This window comes from Callorhinchus milii, unplaced genomic scaffold (assembly GCF_018977255.1).
Source record: "Callorhinchus milii isolate IMCB2004 unplaced genomic scaffold, IMCB_Cmil_1.0 Scaffold1, whole genome shotgun sequence".
NCBI classification, from domain to species: domain Eukaryota; kingdom Metazoa; phylum Chordata; class Chondrichthyes; order Chimaeriformes; family Callorhinchidae; genus Callorhinchus; species Callorhinchus milii.
This window is the reverse complement of record NW_024704742.1, coordinates 59,047,112-59,070,273: the sequence shown is the minus strand read 5'-3', so window position 1 is coordinate 59,070,273 and position 23,162 is coordinate 59,047,112. Positions and strand designations below refer to the sequence as shown.

General features: G+C 42.3%; 1 non-coding gene across 1 annotated transcript; it reads left to right on the top strand.

Moving 5' to 3' along the window:
* Window positions 1–5,099: 5,099 nt before the first annotated feature.
* On the top strand, window positions 5,100–5,171 carry trnat-ugu. Its single transcript has one exon. It is a non-coding gene; the product is annotated as a tRNA-Thr (tRNA).
* The last annotated feature ends 17,991 nt before the right edge of the window (window positions 5,172–23,162 follow it).

The following is a 23,162-nucleotide window of genomic DNA, read 5'->3' as shown; positions in this document are numbered from 1 at the left end:
CCAAATAAAATTGGTCTCCATGGCTGTTTGTAGGACATTGCTGTGTGAAAATTTACAGTATAATCTTTGAAGTGCTTTGAGACATCTCAATTACATAATGAGGTGCTATATCAAATGAAAGATAATATATATATATCATTATAAAATTGGCCATTCATATTCATGGCTGTTTGTGCAGGCCACAGATTGGCTACCACATTTACTTGCAAAGTACACAGTCCCTACACTTTACAAGAAATCCTATGAAGCACTTTGAGACAGCCTCCCAACATAAATAGGCACCTCTCCTTGTTATTTGCAACTCGCCCCAGTTTATCATTAACAATTTTAGATTGATTTCTGTATCCACTTTATGTGCTGCACAGTGTGAATAGCATCAACTCCAGCATGTATCCCTGAGGCATCCGCTAGTTACCTCCTTCCTTGCCGATGGGATACATGGCCCATTTTTCATTTGTACTTTGAACATGATAGCAAGAAAATCTTGTGAAAGTTTTGTCATTTCATTTCACTGCATGTGAAATTAAGTATTGCAAGTGCATATTCCAACATTTTATTAATTCAGGTAAAAAACAAATAATCCTTGAATCATAGACTCATAGAATCATACAGCACAGAAAGAGGCCATTCAGCCCATCGTGTCTGTGCCAGCTCAGAATAGAGCAATCCAACTCAATCTCACTGGATCGCTTTCTCTCCATAGCCCTGCAATCTTGTCCTCCCCAAATACCCATCTGCTTCTCTCTTAAAAGTTGTTATTGAATTGGCTTCCACTACCCGTTCAGGTAATGCATTCCAGATCCGAACAACTCGCTGGGTGAAAAAAAATTTCCTAACCTCCCCTCTGTTTCTTTTAACAACTAACTTGAATTGGTGTCCTCAGGTTGCTGACCCACATTCCAGTGGAAACAGTTTTTCATGGTTCAACCTATCAAATCCTCTCATGATCTTGAAAACCTCTATTAAATTCCCTTGTAATCTTCTCTGCTCTAGGGAGAATAATCCTAGTTTTGCTACTCTCCTAATAACTAAGGTCCTTCATTCTTGGTACCATTCTGGTAAACCTCCTTTGCACCCTCTCCAATGCCCTAACATCTTTCCTAAAGTGCAGTGCCCAGAACTGAACGCAGTCCTCCAACTGAGATCTAACCGGCATTTTATAAATATTCAACATAACCTCTGACTTTTGAATTCTATGCCCATATTTATAGAACGTATGTTTTTTTAACAGCTTTTTCTACCTGTCCGGCCGCCTTCAGAGATTTGCTTATGTGGACCCCCAGGTCTCCCTGTTCATTTGCTGTTCTTAAAAATGTCATGTTTTAATTTATTTTACTGGAAACCATTCTTCAATTGTGTGAGAAGATATTTATGTCATTGAATATGAATGGGAGGGAGGGGAATGTCACCCACAGTCATTTCCAAACATCTTCTTTTTGTCACATTTCCATCAATTCTGTTGCAGCCATATACCGCAGGAAAAAAAGCAATTCTATGTGAATTGATGCAAAATAACAAATATCAAAGTTATCTTTCATATATGCTGCTGCAGAGGAGAGAAAAATTTAGGTTAGCATGATAGAAAAGTTACAAATCATAAAATCAGAAGATTCGGTCAGATGAAGAAGGCTCTTCTGCCCATTTGATTTTATCCTGCCGTCTTCCCATTACAAAATCAAGCTGTATTTTAAATGAGCCCAATAATCTGGCCTGAACTAACCTTCCTGGCAACCTGTTCCAGTCATTAATTTTCCTCTGAATCAAGACAAACTTCCTGATGTCTGTCCTGAAATTGCCCTTTGCGATTCTAAACCTATGTCATCTTGTTCAACTGTCTTGGTGCATCCTAAAGTACTGTTCTGGGTTTACTTTTTCCGATTCCATTTAACACTTTAAACACCCCCGTAAGGTCCCCTCTGATGCATTCTAAATTGAAAACATTGCATGTATTAGGTCCAGTAGGATCTTTCATCTAGCCTGTTCCACCAATTTATTCAATTGTTGCAGATCTTTTAATCCCATTTTTACACCTTTTCTCCATACCCCTTAATATCCTTCCCAAGTGTCATTCCATGGTGCCCTTGCTGAGCACGGATTTGCTTATAATATAGTCTTGTAGCTCAGTGGTTAGAGCACTCGCCTCGCAAGTGAGTGACCTAGGTTTGATTTCCGGCATTGTGAAACGTTGGGCAAGTTTCCTTACTCCACATGCCTCTGTTTATCTAGTAGCAAGAAGTAACTGGGTCGTTAGTCAATTGGGGTATCGCTTTTCCAGGGGTAATAATTCCTTCCAAAAAAACATAATAATAAATTGGTCGCTCAATCCACGACTATTTGTGGGACACTGCTGTGCGCAATTGGCTGCCGCGTTTCACCCACAAAATATATAGTCAATTCACTTTACAATATATTCTGTGAAGCACTTTGAGACGTCTCGAAGATGTGATAAGACCCCATATCAATTGCAAGGATTATTATTATAACGAGATCAAGAAGCACGATATAACTGGTTTTCTAGCACTTAAAAATTGAGCAACTTCCAGATCATCAGGTCATCACTGACATCTCTCCTGCATGCTGTGCATACATGCTATGATCAGGGAGCACCTATTGATGTCATTTTTTTCACAAGATTTGAGCTTATGGCTCTTCTGCACATTATAAGTGGGTTGCCATCACTCCACCATGTCCCTCTATCCATCTGTCTCTCCGTCTGTTTCTTTATCCCTCTGTTTCTCTTGCTATAACTTTCTCTTTCTAGCTGTGTCTTTTTATCTCTTTTGAACATCTCAATCGATGCTGCCTATATGGTAGCACATCTCACTTCTGGGGCAATACATTCCTGCACTTGGACAGAAAGAGAACATTATACCTTAGGGATTCTTTGGTATATGTTTTAAAAATATTTTATTTTATTGCAGTGTGTCCTCTATGAGGACAAATCCCCAGGTGTCTTCCAACTTTAGACTTGCAACTTCACAAAATATGTCATCAAAAAGTTAGCAAAAAAATATTTTGGGTGAAGTTGATGCTGCAAGAAACTTAGCAGAGTAATATAGGGTGACCGAAACATTGTGATAGCTAGCCTATTATCTAAAAAAAATCATTTCTTTCAGACTTATTAGAAATAGTAAGGGTATCACCTTTTGGTCAACCCTATAAATATGTTGTTGCAATTAGCCTTTGCGGTATCATCCACGCTCAAAATAATAATAATAATAATAATAATAATAATAATAATCCTTGCATTTGATATAGCGCTTTTCATGTCGGGAGGACGTCCCAAAGCGCTTCACAGAACACACTGTAGAGTGAATTGACTGTATATTTGTGGGCGAACGCGGCAGCCAATTGCGCACAGCAATGTCCCACAAACAGTCGTAGATTGAAAATGACCAATTTAATTATTGTTTTTGTTTTTGGAGGGATTATTATTAGGTGTGTGGAGTAAGGAAACTTGCCCAAGGTTTCACCCTGCCTGGAATTGAACCCAGGTGTCTCGCTTGCAAAGCGAGTGCTCTAACTACTGAGCTACAGGACTCCACCCATCAAATCCCATGTATGAAGTAAAATCAGTAAGAACAGTGTGTGAGCTTCTGTTGTACAATCTGCTGGCCTGTCCAATGTCTCCCATTGTCCACACACGTATCACATTCAAATCTGATGTAATCCTCACCCATCATGCATATACACTTTTCTCAGCAAGAATAAACTTGGAGAGCGATTAGAAGGAACCAAGGCTAATCCTCTCCAACTCCAATGGACTGACTGGTTGTATCTTTTGGGCTCTCACCACAACACAGGGGAACTTTGTTAAGATTTTTAGGATTCTTTTACATGTAGACATCTTGAAATATCTTTAGGCCAGCAGGAAGCTTTTATCTCTCAATGTCTTAAGGTGAATACTTTTTTTAAAGTTATATTTTACTAGCATCTTTTTGATTCTAATGAATACAACATAAAATATAATTTAAACTGTTTATTTAAACTGCTTTCCCCCTTCTCTGCAACATAGCCCAGCTTTGCCACTGCCTCACCCCTCAGGCCTCCAAAACCCTCAACCACGCATATATCACATCTAGACTCGACTAAATTAACTCCCTGCGATCTGCTGACCCCATATCAACCTGTCCGATCTCTCCGCTCAGCCGGCTTTGGTCTACTCCACATATCCCCCCCACCCGTCCTACTATTGGTGGCCAGACCTTCAGCCTTTTTGCCCCCACCCTATGAAAATCCATCCCACATTCTTTTCGCTTCACTCCCTCTCTTGCCTCCTTCAAAGCGTATCTCAAAACCCTCCTTTTCAACTGTGGCTTCAGCCACCCTCCTACCCTCCCTGCCCTCCTCCCCCCACCGATCCTGACCCCAAACTCAGGTCCATGTCCCTGACTGTCCAATGCCTTGAAAGTCCTCCCAACCTGAAAGGCGCTATACAAATGTAATTTGGTATTGCATTGTATTGTAGGCTAATTAATTTGAAAACTCTGTCAATCACTGAGTCAGTCTGCCAATGGCCATTCAGCTCGGGTTGTAAATCAAAACTGTTGCTTTGAAGCAGAAAGCGCAAGATTAGTAGTACTGCATGGACATCATTTTAAAAGATTTGGGAACCATTTCAAGATTGGAAATGGGAGGTGCATATTAACTCTGAAGTATAAAGGACTTAATGAACTGCTGCAGAATGGCACAGTTAGAATCTTCAAGCTGACGCTTGGGGTTTGCAACAGGATTTGGACGCCAGCTCTGGCTTTGAAGTCCAGCTCAAAAAAGCATTGAAACACAATGGTTCATAATTGAAAGGGAGGAGCGTAGACATAGGGACCTTCCCACCCACTGATTCAAGGGAAACGGATGCCTCTGACACAGAATCTCCCTTCTTCCCAACCAGCAGGCAAATCACACTCTTTATGTGCAGCCCCCACCGATTAAGGGAGTCCTCCAGGGAAAACTCACAAATCAGATGTATGAATCTTCCTTCAGTCATTTACTAAGAATAATAAAAATATTTCAACTGAATTTGCTTTTAGTAGTGCAATACTTTTACTTCTTTTACAGAATGGAATAAGTAGAGCCATACTGTATTCATATGCTCGTGGAGTCCTGTAGCTCAGTGGTTAGAGCACTCGCTTTGTAAGCGAGAGACCTGAGTTCAATTCCAGGCAGGGCGAAACCTTGGGCAAGTTTCCTTACTCCACACGCCTAATAATAATCCCTCCAAAACTAAAAACAATAATTAAATTGGTCATTTTCAATCTACGACTGTTTGTGGGACATTGCTGTGCGCAATTGGCTGCCGCGTTCGCCCACAAATATACAGTCAATTCACTTTACAGTGTGTTCTGTGAAGCGCTTTGGGACGTCCTCCTGACGTGAAAAGCGCTATATCAAATGCAAGGATTATTATTATTATTATTATTATATTATTTTATTAACTCTGTAGTGCTGCATTTCTATAAAAATGTGATATATTATGGTACCAGGAATGAGGGACTTCAGTTATGAGTAGAGGCTAGAGAAGCTAGGATTATTCTCCTTGGAGCAGAGAAGGTTAAGGAGAGACTTAATAGAAGTTTTCAAAATTATGAGGGTATTCGATAGGGTGAACAAGGAGAATCTATTTCCATTGGCGGGTGGGTTGATAACTGGAGGACACCGATTTACAATAGTTATTAACAGAAACAGAAGGGAGGTGAGAAGAAATGTTTTCACACAGCGAGTTGTTCGGATTTGGAATGCATTGCCTAAAAGTGTGATGGAAGTCAATTCAGTAACAACTTTTAAGAGAGAAATAAATAATTATTTGGGGAGAACAAGTTTGCAGGGCTATGGGGAGAGAGCGGGGGAGTTGGATTGATTTGGATAGCTCTTTTCAAAGAGTTGGCACCGACACCATGGGCCGAATGGCCTCCTTCTGTGCTGTATAATTCTATGATTCTATAATTATGGAAAATCATGTAATTCAGGGAATAGTGTAATACAGGTGGCCTCACTGTAACCTTAAAATAATTATCCTAGCAATACTTTGCACAGATACAACAACAACAACAACAACAACATTACAATTGTAAAGTGCCTTTCACGTCAGGAGGATGTCCCGACGCTGAACAGACAGAGTTACAGACCCGAGGTGGGGGTCAGGGTCGGGGAGGATGGAGAACAGGGGGGAAACAGGGACATAGTGGTGAATATGTGGAATAGATCAACTGGTGAGGAGATGGGGTAATGCCAGCACATTCAAGGGGAGTGGGAAGTGTTACATTGTCATTTGGCAAATAAATCAATTCAAGGGGATGAGGGAGAGAATTTAAGTGTAGAATGATTTTGAAAACTTTCTGACAGACAAAAATTACAGGCAGCATCTTTTCCAGTCCGATATATTCCAAGGTTTTTTTGGGGGGTGTGGTCTATGCAATATTCCAACAGGGAATTTTAAGAAGAGCTAACTTTATTTTTTAAACACAGGGTTTGGGCTCACTTTTTTCTTTTGTTTACAATTACATGGGTTAATGAGGGCATAAATATGAAAATGCATTATTATGTCACAAAATCTACAGTATATTGTTTTAGTACCAATTTAGTGTCAGCGCTCCGAGACACTATCCTGCATAATATGTAAATTCAAGTTGTTGTTATTAATGAGCATTGATATGTATAATCAACCCCACTGCACGCTTTTAAGTGCAAGCCTGACTGTTGTGAATTACATTGTGAAAAAATAGTACCGTATTTTAGCCGTCTTATATCATGCATTGATTTATTTAACATGAATGATTCCTCCTTCCCTTTTGGAATTCAAATATCCACTGAAAGAGGTGGACTTCGAGTTCTGTTTTTTTCATTGGAAGTGCAAAGCTAAACTATTCAGTGGTGAAAATGGCCAGATCCTCGCAGCTCCTGTAAGTTAAGTGATTGCAGGCTGTATTGGTGTTGATTTTTCTTGTTTACAAACGAGAAAATGGATGGCACCAGAGCTGAGGTGCAGAATTTTCCCCTCATGTATTATGAATCAAGGGAACATTCTGCCCCATGCTAGAATTGGTTTATTAAACACTACTAAAGCTGCGTGTTTCTGAAGGGAAAAAAATTCTTCAAAACTGCTGACCTTTTGCAGAAATGACGTCCAAATAAATTCATGTGAGGAAACTGGTAATTTGATTTCCAAAATTTCCAGCACTGTGGTTTATATCAATAGGTATCCTACTGTTTCGAAGAGTTCACAGGCTTTTCTGTGAACAAAAGATCTGATAGCTGCCTAATCATGTTGATGAGACAGAATAGGTCCCATTAATGATTCACACATTATGTATCTGTAATTACCTACGTTATAATAACCTTTGCTGATTTAAAACTTGTTTTTCTTCTGAAAATAAACAATTTTTCACATCAATCAGTTCAACGTTGTGAAAATGTTTAACTTCACAGTAACTGGATCTAAATCTTCCATTTGAACTTTCGTAACATTGCCCGACTCCGCCACTACCTCACCCCTCAGGCCGCTGAAACTCTTGTTCATGCCTTCATCACCTTCAGGCTCGACTATGCAAATGCCCTGCTTGTCAGCCTTCCCAACTCCTCCACAACAACAACAACAACAACAAGATTCCATTTATAGAGCGCCTTTTACGTCGGGAGGACGTCCCAAGGCGCTGTACAGTTGGGTCAGGACCCGAGCAGGGGGGAAATGGTCAGGGTGAGGGGAGGGAAGGGAGGGAGCGAGGGGGGGTAGAGAGTCGAGAGGGGAGCTGAAGGCACGGTCAAAGAGAAAGGTCTTGAGACCGGCCTTGAAGGAGGAAAGGGAGGAGGCGGCGAAGGCACTGGGGGATAGAGTTCCAGAGCCTCGGGGCTGAGAGGCTGAAGGCCCGACCACCGATGGTAGGGCGGTTGGGGCGGGGGATGTGGAGCAGACCATTGCCAGAGGAACGGTGGGTACGGGCAGGTAGGTAGGGGGATAGTAGGTCAGAGAGGAAGGAGGGAGCGAGGCTGTGAATGGCCTTGTAGGTGAGGATGAGGATCTTGAATTCGATCCTCTGGGGGATGGGGAGCCAGTGGAGGCGAGCGAGGGTGGGAGTGATGTGGTCGCGAAGCCTGGTGCGGGACAGTACACGAGCTGCAGAGTTCTGAATGACCTGCAGCTTGTGGAGGGAGGTGGCGGGAAGGCCGGCGAGGAGAGAGTTCCCATAGTCCAGCCTTGAGGTGATAATGACGTGGACCAGAGTTTTAGCCGCGTGAGGGGTGAGGTAGTGCCGTAGTCTGGCGACATTCCGGAGGTGATGGAAGGCGGTGCCAGCAGTGGCGGATATGAGGGAGAAAGGACAGCTCAGGGTCGAACAAAACGCCGAGGTTCCTGACTGGCTTTGAGAGGTGGAGAGTGCAGCCTTGGATGCTGATGCTGTCAGCGCCTGAGGTGCGGAGGCGCTGACGTGAGCCAATCAGGAGGGCCTCAGTTTTACGCACGTTGAGCTGAAGAAAGTTGTCTCTCGTCCAGGACTCGATGTCGGACAGGCAGCTGTCAGGACACCGGTGGTCGTGGAGTTGAGGGTAGAGGAGGAAAGGTAGAGTTGGGTGTCATCCGCATACATGTGGACGTTAACCCCATGTCTGTGGATGATGTCACCAAGGGTATATAGAGGGTGAAGAGGAGGGGACGAGGACAGAGCCCTCCACAGGCTGCAGATAATCCAAAACTCTGCAGCCCGTGTCCTCTCCTGCACCAAGCTCCGTGACGCCATCTCCCCCATTTTCACCCGTCTCCAGTGACTCCCTATCCTTCAGAGGATCCAGTTCAAAATCCTGGTCCTCACCTACAAAGCCCTCAGTGATCTCGCCCCACCCTATCTCTGTAACCTCCTAACCCCCTACCAACCCACCTGTTCCTTCCGCTCAGCCAGCTCTGGCCTGCTCCACGTCCCCTGACCCACCCGCCTCACCATTGGTGGGATAGCTTTCAACCACTCTGCCCCCAACCTCTGGAAATCCATCGCCCAATCACTACGCCTCGCCCCCTCCTTAGCCTCCTTCAAGTCCTGCCTCAAAACCCTCCTCTTCAACCATGCCATCAGCCACACCACTTCCCCTCCCCTCCCTTCTCCCTCCCTGACCCCAGCTCGGGTCTGAAATGCTCTACACTGTCCAGGACCTTGGGACGGTCTCCCGATGTGAAAGGCACTATACAAATGTAATCTTGTTGTTGTTTTTGTTTCAAACCCCTTGAGACCACATTTGATCTGAGTCATAGTAACCCCTATGGAACGCATCTCTTCCTTCCTCCTTCAAATTATATCAAGGGTTTGCCGAGAGTTATTTCACAAGCTGGGTGGTGTTGCATTAAATTAACTGGTGACACCTCGCCTTACAAGACAACTTAATGCTCTGTAAATGCCCGTACATATAATAACATGATTGATAAGAACATAAGAACATAAGAATTTACTAGGCGAAAGAAGACAAACGTCCGTCCAGTTCGCCTTCCACCATCCTGGCAGTCCCATGACACATCGTGTCCCAAACTATACACTCTATCTTGAGATATTATTTACTATTGAGAGCAGAATGATATTGTGGAGTCCTGTAGTGTATTGGTTAGAGCACTCGCCTTGCAAGCAAAAGGACCTGGTGTTGATTACTGGGCAGTACCAAACTTTAGGCATGTTTCCTTAATCCACATGCCTATTTCCTTAGCAGTAAGTAGGAGCCTGGTTGTTAGTCAATTGGTGGATTGCTCTTCTGGGGTTAATAATTCCTTCAAAATAAATAAATAAATAAATTGGTCTCTTGATCCATGACTGTTTGTGGGACACTGCTGCGTGCAATTGGTTGCTGCATTTCGCCCACGAAATATACAGTCAATCCAATTTACAGTATATTCTGTGAACTTTTCGAGACATCTCGAAGACACGATAAGGCGTTATCACACAAGGATTATAATAATAATAATAATCCTTACATTTGATATAGTGCTTTTCACGCCTTCAGAACGTCTCGAAGCGCTTCACAGAATACACTGTAAAGTGTACATAAAGACTATATTTGTGGGCGAAATGCGGTAGCCAATTGTGCACAGCAGTATCCCACAAACAATCAGGGATTGAGTGACCAAATTATTTTTTTATCATATATATATATGACACAGGATTTCAATGCAGCTGATGAATCTGCTAGCAACTTTCCATGGTTCACTTTCAGAGAGGGCTAATGTGTAATCATGTAAGTAACCTATCTGAAGTTAGAATTGCAGTAAGAATGGCCAAAGAGCACTATCCACTGATTGCACAAGCTGGTTTTCATTTCCAAATGAAAGAGTCATTCTTGTCCTGGAAATTTCCAGACAAAATCATTAGATCTAATCTTTCCAGAAAAGCCATCCTTCTGTCTTCCCATTGTAGTATTAAAGGTAATCCACTAGGAATATTTCCACTGTGGCAAATCTGAACTGGCTAAATGCAGATTCTATCAATCTGAATTTTCATAACACCATGGAAAATAAGTTAGTTTGGTGCACTTGCATTACATCGATGCGGGTCTCCAAAATATTTTGATTCTCTTTGCATTAAAGCATAGGGTAAATGAAAAGCCTATCATTGTGTCAGGATGGGATGGCACTACTGTAGCTTTAAATCCACAATTGCCAGCTGTTTATGCCAGTGTAGTGCATTCGGGAGCAGTGGGGGCAAGGAGGTAGGATTGGAAAGATGACCAAAGGTGTGGTCAAAGAGGAAGGTCTTAAGATAGATCTTGAAAGAAGCAAGCAAAGGGGCAAGACGGAGGGTCTCTAGAGTGGAGCTCCACAGAAGAGGGGCAGAGAGACTGAAAGGGGCAGAAAGGTCGAAGATCAATGGTGGGGAGGGCAGAGCATGGGACATGTGGAGGGAGCAAGCTGGTTTCGGTAGGGTTTAGATGGTGGTGCAAGACTATGAAAGGATTTAATAGTGAAAACTTTTGAAAATAAGAGTTGGAAGTCTTCAGATGAAATCTAATCAGCTCCTGACTGGCTCTTCAACATTCACGCTGTGCCTGTTATTAGTATTTTGATGCCAATGAAGACGAGTGTAAATTTACAGCACAGCTAAAGATAGAGTATTCAGAATGGGCTCCAAATACAGCTGACCTGCAGTGTCAGACCACTTGGCTGATCCAAGGTAAACTTTGAAGATTGTAAAGCACTATTCAAAAATTGAAGTGAGTTTCTCCTGGTGTCCTGGTAAGCAATTCTCCATATTAATTGATCTGTTACCTCATGGATCTTTGTGGGACCTTGCTGATGGAAATGGATGCCAGGTTTGCTTACAATAAATAATTCATTACACTTAAACGTAATCATTTGTGAACCGCTTCGAGATATTTAAGCATGATAAGAGACAATAAAGTGTATGTCCTTTCTTCACTCTCATATAATAACAGATAATAATCCTTGCATTTGATGCAGCACCTGAAATGTGGAAATGTCTCAAAGCTCTTTGTTTTTAAGTTTAGTGACCATATTTTTGTATGCTATTACAGCAGTCAATTTGCACACAGCAAGATCCAACAAACAACCATGACGCAAATGTATAATTTATTAATAAGATTATTGGCCATAACACCCTTCTTGTTTTAAATAAAATCATGGAATGTTTGATTTACACCTGAACAGACAAATTGAACCTTGTCTTAGGGTGTCATCCAAAGGAAAACATCTCCAATCTCTCCAAACACTGCAGTGGAGTGTCTACCTGATATTGCAGCTGTTTGTTGTCTTTCTAAATTTTAAACTTCACTCGTCTCCTTTTGGTTAAATTTATTCATTGTACCTTTGATATACTGTGTGTTCATTCTATGATTCTTTAAGTGAAATGCCTTTCAGCAGATAGAATAAATGTGGCAACATGATTGAGGTTGGATTGTTGTAACAAGGAAAATCTCATGGCTCTGACTATAAGTGAGGGGCTGTTGTTTATGTAAGAGCATTTTGTAAGAAAAGGCTATTCAGCTCATGAACCTGTCCCTTCAATTAAATGGAACGTTGTGTTATAACTCTTAATACCTCTACTACCCCATCTCTGTCTAACTCTCATTTAAACATCCCTATTAATTCCACCTCTACAGCTATCTGGGCAAGAGTATTTCACATCTTCATAAGCCTCTGGGTGAAAAAATCCTTCTTTACCTCATTTCTAACTGACGTCTGATTTTAAGGCTACGGATCTTTGTAATGGATCCATCGAACATCCACCATCTCACCTGTCAACTCCTTTCACTATTTGAAATATCTCAATGAAATTACTCATTCATCTATTTTTCTCAAGGGAGTGAAAGAACAATCTCAACATGAATTTTAGAGCTGTAACAAAGGATGACCTATTGTAAGAACAAGTTGTGAAGAAAAAAGCGCCATGTGAGTGACTATAGCTCAAGCTACATCTACCTTAACGTTCCCAAAATGGGCGTTGTGCAAACAAAATAGTCAATCCATTGTACAGTATATTTTGTGAAGCGTTTTGAGATGTCTTGGTGACATGATAATCTGCTGTATCAAATGGAAGAATTATTATTGTTATAGTTTATTTATGTAAACTCCCAAACTGATGTGCAACTGATTTCCTTATATTGTGATTGGATTATGATGAATTATTGGATTGGCAGCGATGCATTTATTTATATCCTCAGAGATCTTTCTAAATTGTATTTTTAAATATTTTATTTTGTTTCAACGGGTTCCCAGCAGCGCAGAAAAGCAGTTTCTGTAATACTGTGGAGTCCTGTAGCTCAGTGGTTAGAGCACTCGCCTCGCAAGCGAGACACCTGAGTTTGATTCCCAGCAGGGTGAAACCTTGGGCACGTTTCCTTACTCCACATACCTAATTATAACCCCTGAAGAAACAACAATACAAAAAATTGGTCACTTCAATCCACCACTGTTTGTGGGACACTGCTGTGCGCAATTAGCTGCCGCGTTTCGTCCACAAATATACAGTCAATTCACTTTACAGTATATTCTGTGAAGCGCTTTGAGACTTCTAGAAGACGTAAAAAGCGCTACATCAAATGCAATTATTATTATTAATGATTACTCCTAGCGTTTGAATTATTTGACCTCTGATGCTCAAAACCTTTGCATTTTGTGAATCAATCCAGTATTCCTCCACTGGCACGGTCAGCATTTTTCCTTTTTTTATTCTTTTTCCCTTTCTCTCCCTCTTTGAGGCCCTTACAACAGACTCCAATCCCGATAAAACATTTGAGCTGCTCCCAGAGTTTTTTTTACAAAAGCAAATCGCTGGGAACACTCAGCAGGTCAGGCACCATTTATGGAGAAAGGAAAGTGACTCAGGGTTTTATTGATGCCTCTATCTTGCTGTGGTGATGGTGGGTGACAGAGAATGATTGTGAAAAATCTTGTAGGCACCCCTCTATGCATATTATCTATAGAATCAGGCTTAGCTGTGCTGCTCTTCATGGTCGCCCACCCTGCATGTGCATTTGACCAGGTGACCTACTGTAGAACAAATTTTTGACTGGTGACTGACATTGTTAAGCTTCAGTTCAGATTCTGTAGAGTTGTAATCCACTGTCTTCATTTCCTAACATTCTGTTAGCTTTTGAAACCATGGTCATGTACAATGAAATACACGTGTACTCCTTTTCTACTGTGATGCAGCTTCAATTGATTGCCATTCATTGCATACATACCGTATTATTTCTGCTTTTGTGGAAAGACCTTCACATTTACCATGTGAATTTTAGTATCTTTTGGTTTACTCAGGGAGGGACACAGAGAAGTAGGAAAGTAGAAGACCACCCCCCACCATCCTCCGTGTGTGTTTGCCCTCAGCTGATACCTTAAAGAAAATATGGGCTGATGGGTGGGAGAGATGGAAGCTACAAAAGAAACATAAAAAACAGGAAACAACTTTAATAAAGATAAAAAAGGAAGGTTTTAAACCCTGCAGTTTTGGTTAATTGGCCCCAGTAGAGGAAGTGCTTGTGGCACACGTCGTGTAATATCTGGTGCCAGCGGCTTTGCTCAGCTGGACTCGAATGCAAGCTATCTCCAGCGCTCTCCGCACTCACAGTCAAGACGAGGCTTGTCATATCATGGCCATTAGCGCTTCATTGATTTGAAATTTTCACCTACTGGTTCATTATGGTCTGCAACTGACTGAGCAGTTGCTATGCAACATTTATGACTCGTAATCAATAGAACCAGCTGAGTCCACCACAGCATTAAATAAAACCGGTTACTTATTCAGAAATCAATATCAGGGATTAAACGGAATATTAAAAAATATAAAGGTTAAATTATACAGCCAAGCTGAGCATGGGTATACAGCAGGGATGTTTCTGTGTGGTTGAGAGACTTGTATTTGAGAGACAAGGGAAGATGGGTTGCGATATACCATTTATTTTTTGGATGATTTGTGAGGTCCACATTGATGGTGGCCTTGACCCCTGCCCCCTTCCCACTATGATTGCAATACAATATAATTTACATTCATAAAGTACCTTTCACATCTGGAGGAAGTCTCAAAACACTGTACACTGTTGGCTCGGTACCTGAGCCAGGGAGTGGGTTGGGGTGGGGGGGAAACTGATGAGAGGGAAGATGACCAAAAGCATGGTCAAAGAGGTAAGTCTTGTGAGGTGAGGTTTATTTTCCTGTTTTAAAGGATAACTAGGCAATTTTAGAGAGAGTTTGTTTCATAGCTTCAGCTGCGGTGTTGCAAGGCATTGTGTTGGATGAAGCAAGTTTGAAATGCTTTGTATTTAGCTGGGGTGAAAATTGGGACTTCTGATGTGTTAATTAATACTGGTGACAGATAACAGTTAATTATTACATTGTTGAACACTTTTAATAGTGACATCCCCACAATTCTGTTACAATGGTTGTGCCCAACTTTGGGCTGTTCTGTTGGTGTCCATTTGACTTATTGGCCCATGGATCATGGCACTAGAGGGCCAAGTCGGGAGTTAATGGCTTAATGTTTTGTTGAGTTAGGTCTGTTAACTATTACTCCAACATATGGACCTGCAACTCCAATATCACACGCCACGGGCTCAACCACTGTGCCAAAGTTCAAACCTTAGACGAGTTTCCTTACTCCACACGACTCTGTTTGACTATCAGTAAGCAGGTTGAATTCCGTGAGTAGCAAACAGATTGCTTTCAGCAAGTAATTATTAATTTAAAAAATCCCCAACTGTCTGCGGGATACTGCTGTGTGCAATTGGCAGCCATGTTTCACTCACAAAATACAGAGTCAATCCACTTCACAATATATTTGGTGAAGTGCTTTGAGACTTCTCAATGACATGACAAGGCATTATATCAAATGCAAGGATTCATATTATAAATTGTGTGAATCCCACCCATGGACCAGGTGACGTCTTTAAGTATCATTGAACCACATTTGTGGTTCTTTACAACGATATAAATCATGCCTGCCAGTGTTAGTTAGCACATTGCTAGTCACAGTTTGCATTGCATACATTTTACTTCATAATAGATGAAAACAGGAAGAGGCTATTCTGCCCATCATTCATCTCCAAATTTACACAGTCACTAAATTTTACAATAAATCCTGAAAGGCGCTTTGAGATATCCTCATATATTTGTAGTTAACTTGCTTTTTAAATTCATTGTGGACCTTGCAGAGTTTTGTTTCCAGTTTGAATATAGACATCTGTGGGGTCTATGATAGACCCAGTAGAAAAGCACACTACAAACTGTCAAAATACTGGATTAAAAGGCTTTGAGACAGCTTTCCAACGATATTCTGACATGAGAGTCTTCAGATGGGTTCAGTTTCTTGAATACAGGAACAATATGCTCCAAAATCTGCTGTATTGTTTTATGTTGCCCTGATATTTCATGCAAAATCTTTGATAGTGCAAACACTTTCAATGTATTGATTTGTTGATCCACATCTTTAATGTATTTATTACACAATGATCTGCCTGTGTCCAATCTCGTAGACTGCTCTCTTTCTTTCTCTTTCACTCTCTCTTTCTCTCTTCTGTTCATCATGCTCTGGCCAGGATTCTAAAGAGATGAGCTGCTTGCAGGCTTCATCTGGCTGTGTTGCTCTACCTCCCGCTGATCTTCCCATTCTGCCTGTGGGGATCAGCCGGCCTCTGCTCAATGCTTTCCGCAACAGCGTGTCTGGGGCTTGGTAAATTGCAGGAGACCATGGCACAAACTTACATTCTGGGCATGCCCACCTTCCCCCCACCATAAAGCTGGCTGGAGCTCTGGCCTTCTGGACCTCCCATATTCAATCTAGTTCAACCCTGCATGAGGGGCGTATATCGATGCAAGTTATTGTGTCAGTATTTTTACCTCTATTTTAAATTAAAAGGGTTAAAATTAAACTTAATATCAGTAGATGTGCTGCTGGGTTGACAAATCAGAGGTTATTGTCCTTGTACTGACAGCATGGCTGGAACCTCCTCTGTTATAACAGAACACTATCCATCAGCACTCCAATTTCTCTGTTTTGATGTGTTTAACCATATACAACCTTTCATTTCTTCTTATGAGATAGGCATTCTTTCTGCTGTGATGCAGAGATAACACATTTTTTTAAGGCATAGACCTTTTCCTATTAAAATGCTAAGTAAACGTGTCACTTTTAAGTCACTCTTATATTGTATATTTGATCCTGGTTCAGAGTGATATTTGAAGTGAACCACTGCAAAATGTGCAGTGTAAATGGGCGTTCAAATCAGAGCAGATCAGGCTGGCTCTCCTCTTCTGACGCCAGTATGTTGTCAGGAGCAATGTGATATGGGCATGAAATGCAGTGGGTTCTTCCTGTCCTCCATTTAAAACTTGGAATGTATTGTTCCTTAATGTTGTTACAGAGCAGAATTTGTGAATGGCGTTTTAATATCCAATACTTAACTCTATAAATGTACATCCGGTCACCTCTCCCCCAGCTAGTAGTTCAAAGTTCTTTGTACATCCTCTCAGTGTGAAAGGCCCTGTGTAAAAGTAAATTTTATCGTATAATAGCTTAATAAGAACAAAAGCACTGAATTTCAGCATTCTGCCAATTTGGACCATACAACATGTGCAGAATACCAAATTCTGTTGTTTGCTTATATCAGCCCAATTCAAAGCAACATGGAACAGGAATTATAAACTGGTTTTTCCACTTCATATCGCTATACTGTTGAGGCGGCTGTGTAAACACAGCATTAGTAAGGTTTGACCGTCTAGACTTACTGCAGTCAACTCCTTGTAATTGAATACTTGCTAAGTGAATATTTATGTTCCACCCCTTCCATCATCTCCTGCTGCAGAAAACCTGGATTTAATTGACCCTATTAAAGACCCCAGTAAGAATTATCTTCCACACCCTGTTTTGTTTAAAAAGAATTGGGCACGTATGGTACTTGTTATCTGATTGCTACCTGAGTGATTATTGAATTACTCTGGGATTTATGTCTTGACTGCCATGTGGCTTATTTGGGGGAAAGTTACTGAAGGAGAGATGAGGTTCCTCTACGCTTTCATAAGTGCCTTGATTGTAGGTTGTGCTCTTGTTGAGAAAACCTTTAACCCTGCACAATTGAGTTCAGATCCTGAGCTCCGGAAACTGACCCACAATGTTTGTTAACTTCACTGACAAGCCAGTCCCACTGAACTGTCAATGATATTACAAACCAAAAGAGCAGTCAGATAGTCTGCTAAGAAAAGTTGAAACTTTCATTTAAAAGTTGATAAAAATGTTTTATTTAAAAGCTAATTTTTCACCGACTATAGAGATCCTATAATAATATTCCTTACCGTTGATATCAGGCCTTTCACGTCAGGAGGACATCTCAAAATGCTCATGGTATTTACTGTCAAGTTTAGTGACTGTGTATCTTTGCAGCCTACTGTTGTATTGCAGCTGAAGGGAAACCCAAGGTGTTCTGATACCACTTGCTTGAATGGGGCATTTGACTCCTGATACTGAATGTATACTGCAGAGTTTGCTTCGATTTATTGCAGACATTGCCAGGGATCTTGTCAGGGTGATAGTGCCTATGGAGGGAATCAGGCAAGAGTCAGAGATTGAATATTTAAGGTGTTATAATTTATTTGGGGATTGAAAGATTAGATATAATTACATACAGTCTACAAGTATGAAACAGGCCATTCAACCCAACTCGTCTGTGGTGGTCTTTATGCTTCACGTGAGATCTCCCACTTCTATTATCTCCTCCCTAGCCTTTCCACATACAATAACAAATTGTGTTATAGACATAGTTGGATTCTGAGCAAGGGGGAAAGAAGAGAAGAGGTAGGTAGGTTTTGAGGCAGGAATTAAAGACAGATAAAAAGGCGAATGAAGCAGGAGTAGTAGAAGGAGAGAATTCCAGGTCCCTTTTCCTCATGTATTGACCAGCACAAGAGTATTTGTGCAGAAGTTTCCACCCAGAAGACATGATCTATGGGCAAAGGTCATGATAGAGTGGGAGTAGTATAGTTTGTGGACTTGAAAGGGTGAATGATCTTTTCTTGCACCATACATTTTCATATGTTCCAATCAAAACAACTGTAGTTCTGTGAGTCTTAATGTTTGTCAGAATCTAAGACCCAGAATCAACAACAACAATTACAACTTGCACTTATACAGCACCCTCCATGCAGGGTAGTGTCTCAAAGCATTTAACAGTGGTGGAGCCTGACTCCGAGCCGGGGTTGGGGGTTGGGGAGTTGACTGTATGCATGGGCGAAGAGGAAGGTCTTCATATGGGACTTGAAAAAGGGGAGAGAGAGGGCAAGGCGGAGGAGAGTGTTCTGGAGTTTCGGGGCATTGTGGCTGAAAGCACGACCTCCGATGTGAGGCGGAGAGTGCGAGGGACGAGCAGGAGGCTGGTGCCAGTCAAGCGGAGGTGCCGGGTAGTGGATTGCAGAGTGATGAGTTTGGAGAGGTAGGGAGGTGCCAGAGAATGAAGGGATTTGAACACGAGTGTGAGGATCATTCTTATTGCTGTGTCCTTATTGCTAAACCTTCTCAATCTATCAATGTCCTATGCAGAACTGTTCCAAACATGGCCTTCTCATTGATCAACATAAGGTTAGAATGATTTGTTTTTGACTTATCATCAAATACCCTTGAGATGCATCCCAGCATTTGATTAGTCTTGTTTCTAACAGAATTATATTGACTGGAGACTGTCAGTCAATGGTCAATAATGTAAATCCGAACATGTTAGCAGAGGACAATCTTAAGGAAGGGGCTGAAGGGTACAAATTGCAAAGATTCTTAACACCTGGAACATGTGGAAACCCATCACCATGCTTATGAGTATCCAAATCAGACTGAGAGTTGCATGAATGGAAATGCCTGTGCACTGGAATGGAATGTGCACGCTCTCCCTGGATGGACACAACGTGCTATTCTCCTATGTAGGCTTCCCATTGCTTTTCCAGTTAGACCACCCTACCCATTTGGACTTTGCCTTGCAGGATTAACAGGAGCTAAGTAAGAAGAATTCCTGTCACTCCAAATCATTCTGATAAAGCAGGCTGGCTGGACTGCCATCAGCAATGCTGTGGAATGTTATGGACCTGCTTGGCACTGTTAATCACTGTTAAACCCTTTGGGTTTGCATCGTACAGGTTAAACGAAGGGTTTGAGCAGGAACATCCTTTCATTGATATGAAACATGCCTTAACCTTTAGACTACTGTTAGGTTTTGGGAAACTCCTGTCTTCCAATGATAAATAAAGCTACTGAAACCTCAGCAAGTCCTGCATGACTTCAGTGTTGTGGCTAAAAAGATGGTGGTTTGCAGGAGGATTAATTAGTAGTGCTTCAAATTTGTAAATAGTGAATTTTGCTGAATCCATCAGTCCAAAGAATTAAATATAATTATATTGTCATTGCACAGAAACAGTCCATTCATCCCAAATACTGCATTGTGTTTATGAGCTTTCTGCAACACCACCAAATTGCATTTATATGGTGGCTTTCATGTCAGGAGAACATCCCAAGACCCTGGACAGTTAGGCATTTGGACCCGACCAAGGGGATGGGATCAGGAGGGGTGGAGGGCAGGGCGGGTAGAGGTAAGAGGGTGACCGAAGGCACGGTTGAAGAGGAGAGTCGAGATGGGCCTTGAAAGAGGCAAGTTAGGAAGCGAGGTAAAGGGACTGTGGGATGGAGTTCCAAAGGATCAGGGTAGAGAGGCTGAAGGCCCGACTGCCGATGGTGGGGCAGGCTAAGTGGGGGACAAATTAATAATAATCCTTGCATTTGATATAGCGCCTCATCACGACTTCAAGATGTTTCAAAGGGCTTCACAGAATATACTGTAAATTAAATTGACTATATTTTGTGGACGAAATGCGGCAACCAATTGTACACAGCAGTGTCCCATAAACAGTCGTGAATTGAGTGACCAATTGATTTTTTTATTATTATTATTTTTTGAAGGAATTATTACCCCCAGAAAAGCAATCCGCCAACAACCGGATTCCTACTTATTGCTAGGTAAACAGAGACGTGTGGAGTAAGAAAACTTGCCCAACATTTCGCTCTGCTGGGAATCGAGCCCACGTCTCTCACTTGCGAGGTGAGTGCTCTAACCACTGAGCTACAGGACTCCACATGCCAGAGCCTGCTGAGCAGAGAGAGCGGACAAGTCGATATAAAGTATTGGAAAAATACCATCATCTCAACATAAAAGATTTTCACGCAGATCAACTACACGGTATAAAAAGTACCGCTTGGTATTTATACGCATACCCGAGCACTGAATGTGTTATCTGAACATAGCGGTACCATGGAATCAATGCATCGTCTTGATATGCAGAGTAGATGATTAATGGAGGTGTATGAGGTGATTCAACACTTTTAATTTGTAATGAATACACAAATATCTATGCTCTAAGCATAATGCACAGTATCAATCCAATCTTATATCCTATACCCGAGCTGCAGAGTTTTGGATGATCTGCAGCTTGTGAAGGGAAGAGTTGGGAAGGCCGATGAGGAGGGAATTTCCATAATCGAGCCTTGAGGTGACAAATGCATGGGTCAGGGTTTCGGCAGCCTGAGGGGTGAGGCAGTGGCAGAGTCTGGCAATGATGTGGAAGTGGTGGTAGGCAGTGCCGGTCATGGCACAGATGTGAGGGAGAAAGCACAGTTCAGAGTCAAACAAGACACCCGGGTTCCTAACTGGCTTAGTGAGGTTGAGTGTGCAGCCGTGGAAGTTGATGCTGCCAGCGCCCAAGGTGCGGAGGCGCTGGCGCGAGCCAATCAGTAGGGCCTCGGTCTTGCTGATGTTCAGTTGGGGAAAGTCGTCTCTCGTCCAGGACATGATGTCGGACAGGCAGTCAGTCAGGATGCTAGTAGTCCTGGAGTTGAGGATGGAGGCAGAGAGATAGAGTTGGGTGTCATCCGCATGCATGTGGAAATTTACCCCATGTCTGATGGCACCAAGGGAGAGCATGTAGAGGGTGAAGAGGAGGGGACTGAAGACTGGGGCAGTTGGTGCGGCTGCTGCTGGACAGCCAACGCTGAGTGCCACAATGAGCCCGGCAAAGGATTCCCAGGCTGGAGCAGAGAGAAGCAGTGGTGGGGGTGTCAAGCAGAGATATGAAGTGGGAGGGAGGAGAGAGAGCAGGACAGCTGGAGAGTTGCAGGGAGGGGGCGCGCTTTGAGGGAGAGCCAGCTCGGGTCAAGGGCGGCAGCCAAGATGCTCACTCTTGGACGAGAGGCGGCGGATTAGTGGGACATTGTCAGTCTGCAGGAGGCTGTGGGGGATAGAGGTGGCGCAGAGTGGGGAGGGCATTCATTGTGGTTAGCAACGAGCAGCCTACAGGGGAAGCACAGGCGAGGGAGACAGACAGATGATAGGAAAGAGGGAGACACTGGCATAAACTATACTATACCTGCTACCAGGGATTCAAACCTGGTGGGCAGAAGTGACGTCACGCAGAAGGGCGGAAAAATCTGAGAGTCCAAAATGGCGGCTCCCCTGGCCAGATGATGGCCGCCGCTCGATCCCCAAGACTCCGGCCCCAAGACACCCGCCCCACCTCAGGGTCCATGAGACCCCGGTCCAGCGTACAGCTACCAGCCTGATCTGCTCTTTCACTCAAAGACTTATTAAGATATAGAATGCCCAGGCAAGTAACGTAGTGAAGACAGAGTCCATTGTGGGCTTCAAGAGAATAGTAGACAGGTATATAAAGTAGAGAGGCTTGCAGATATGCAGATCAGGCAGGATAGAAAGAGCAGCCTTGAGGGGCTGAATGCTCTTCCCCTGGCCTGTAAATCTCTATGATACCATGAATGGAATTTTACTGTTATAATCGCATATTACCAAAGATGCTCCATGTAGCATCAACTGTAACTACAGCCCATGTGTCACAAGTAATGAATTCTGCACATAACCAGGTTTGTATCAAACTGTCAGAAGGGTCGTGGACCCGAAACATTGACTCACTTTACCTTTCTCCATAGATGCTGCCTGACCTGCTGAGTTTTCCAGCTCTCTCTGTTTTTGTTTGAGATGTTCTCTTGATGTGAAAGGTGTTATATAAATGTACATTTTAGTGTATTATAATGTAACCCATCTGCTTCAATGGAACAATATGTACTATAGCTATCCTCTCTTCTTCCATGTATTGCAAGCGAGAGACCTGAGTTCAATTCCAGGCAGGGCGAAACCTTGGGCAAGTTTCCTTACTCCACACGCCTAATAATAATCCCTCCGAAATGAAAAACAATAACAAATTGGTCATTTTCAATCTACGACTGTTTGTGGGACATTGCTGTGCGCAATTGGCTGCCGTGTTCGCCCACAAATATACAGTCAATTCACTTTACAGTGTGTTCTGTGAAGCGCTTTGGGTCGTCCTCCCGACGTGAAAAGCACTACATTAAATGCAAGGATTATTATTATTATTATTATTGTCTGATACCCAATATCATCCAAGTGAATCTGGGTAAAATTCCACCTGGATCTAGGTTTACTTACTTAACATAACATTTCAGAATGTGCAGAATTTGACAAATTGTTCAATACAGCTTTAACTTGGAAGCTTGTTTTCTGCTGTTCTTAAAAGAAACTTAAAGGAACTTTGCTTTAAAATTAAAGACTATTTTAAGAATTTGACAAATTTTGCAAACTTTGAAATGCTAAATTAATAGAGAAATTCTAGAACCAGGTGAAATTTCTAT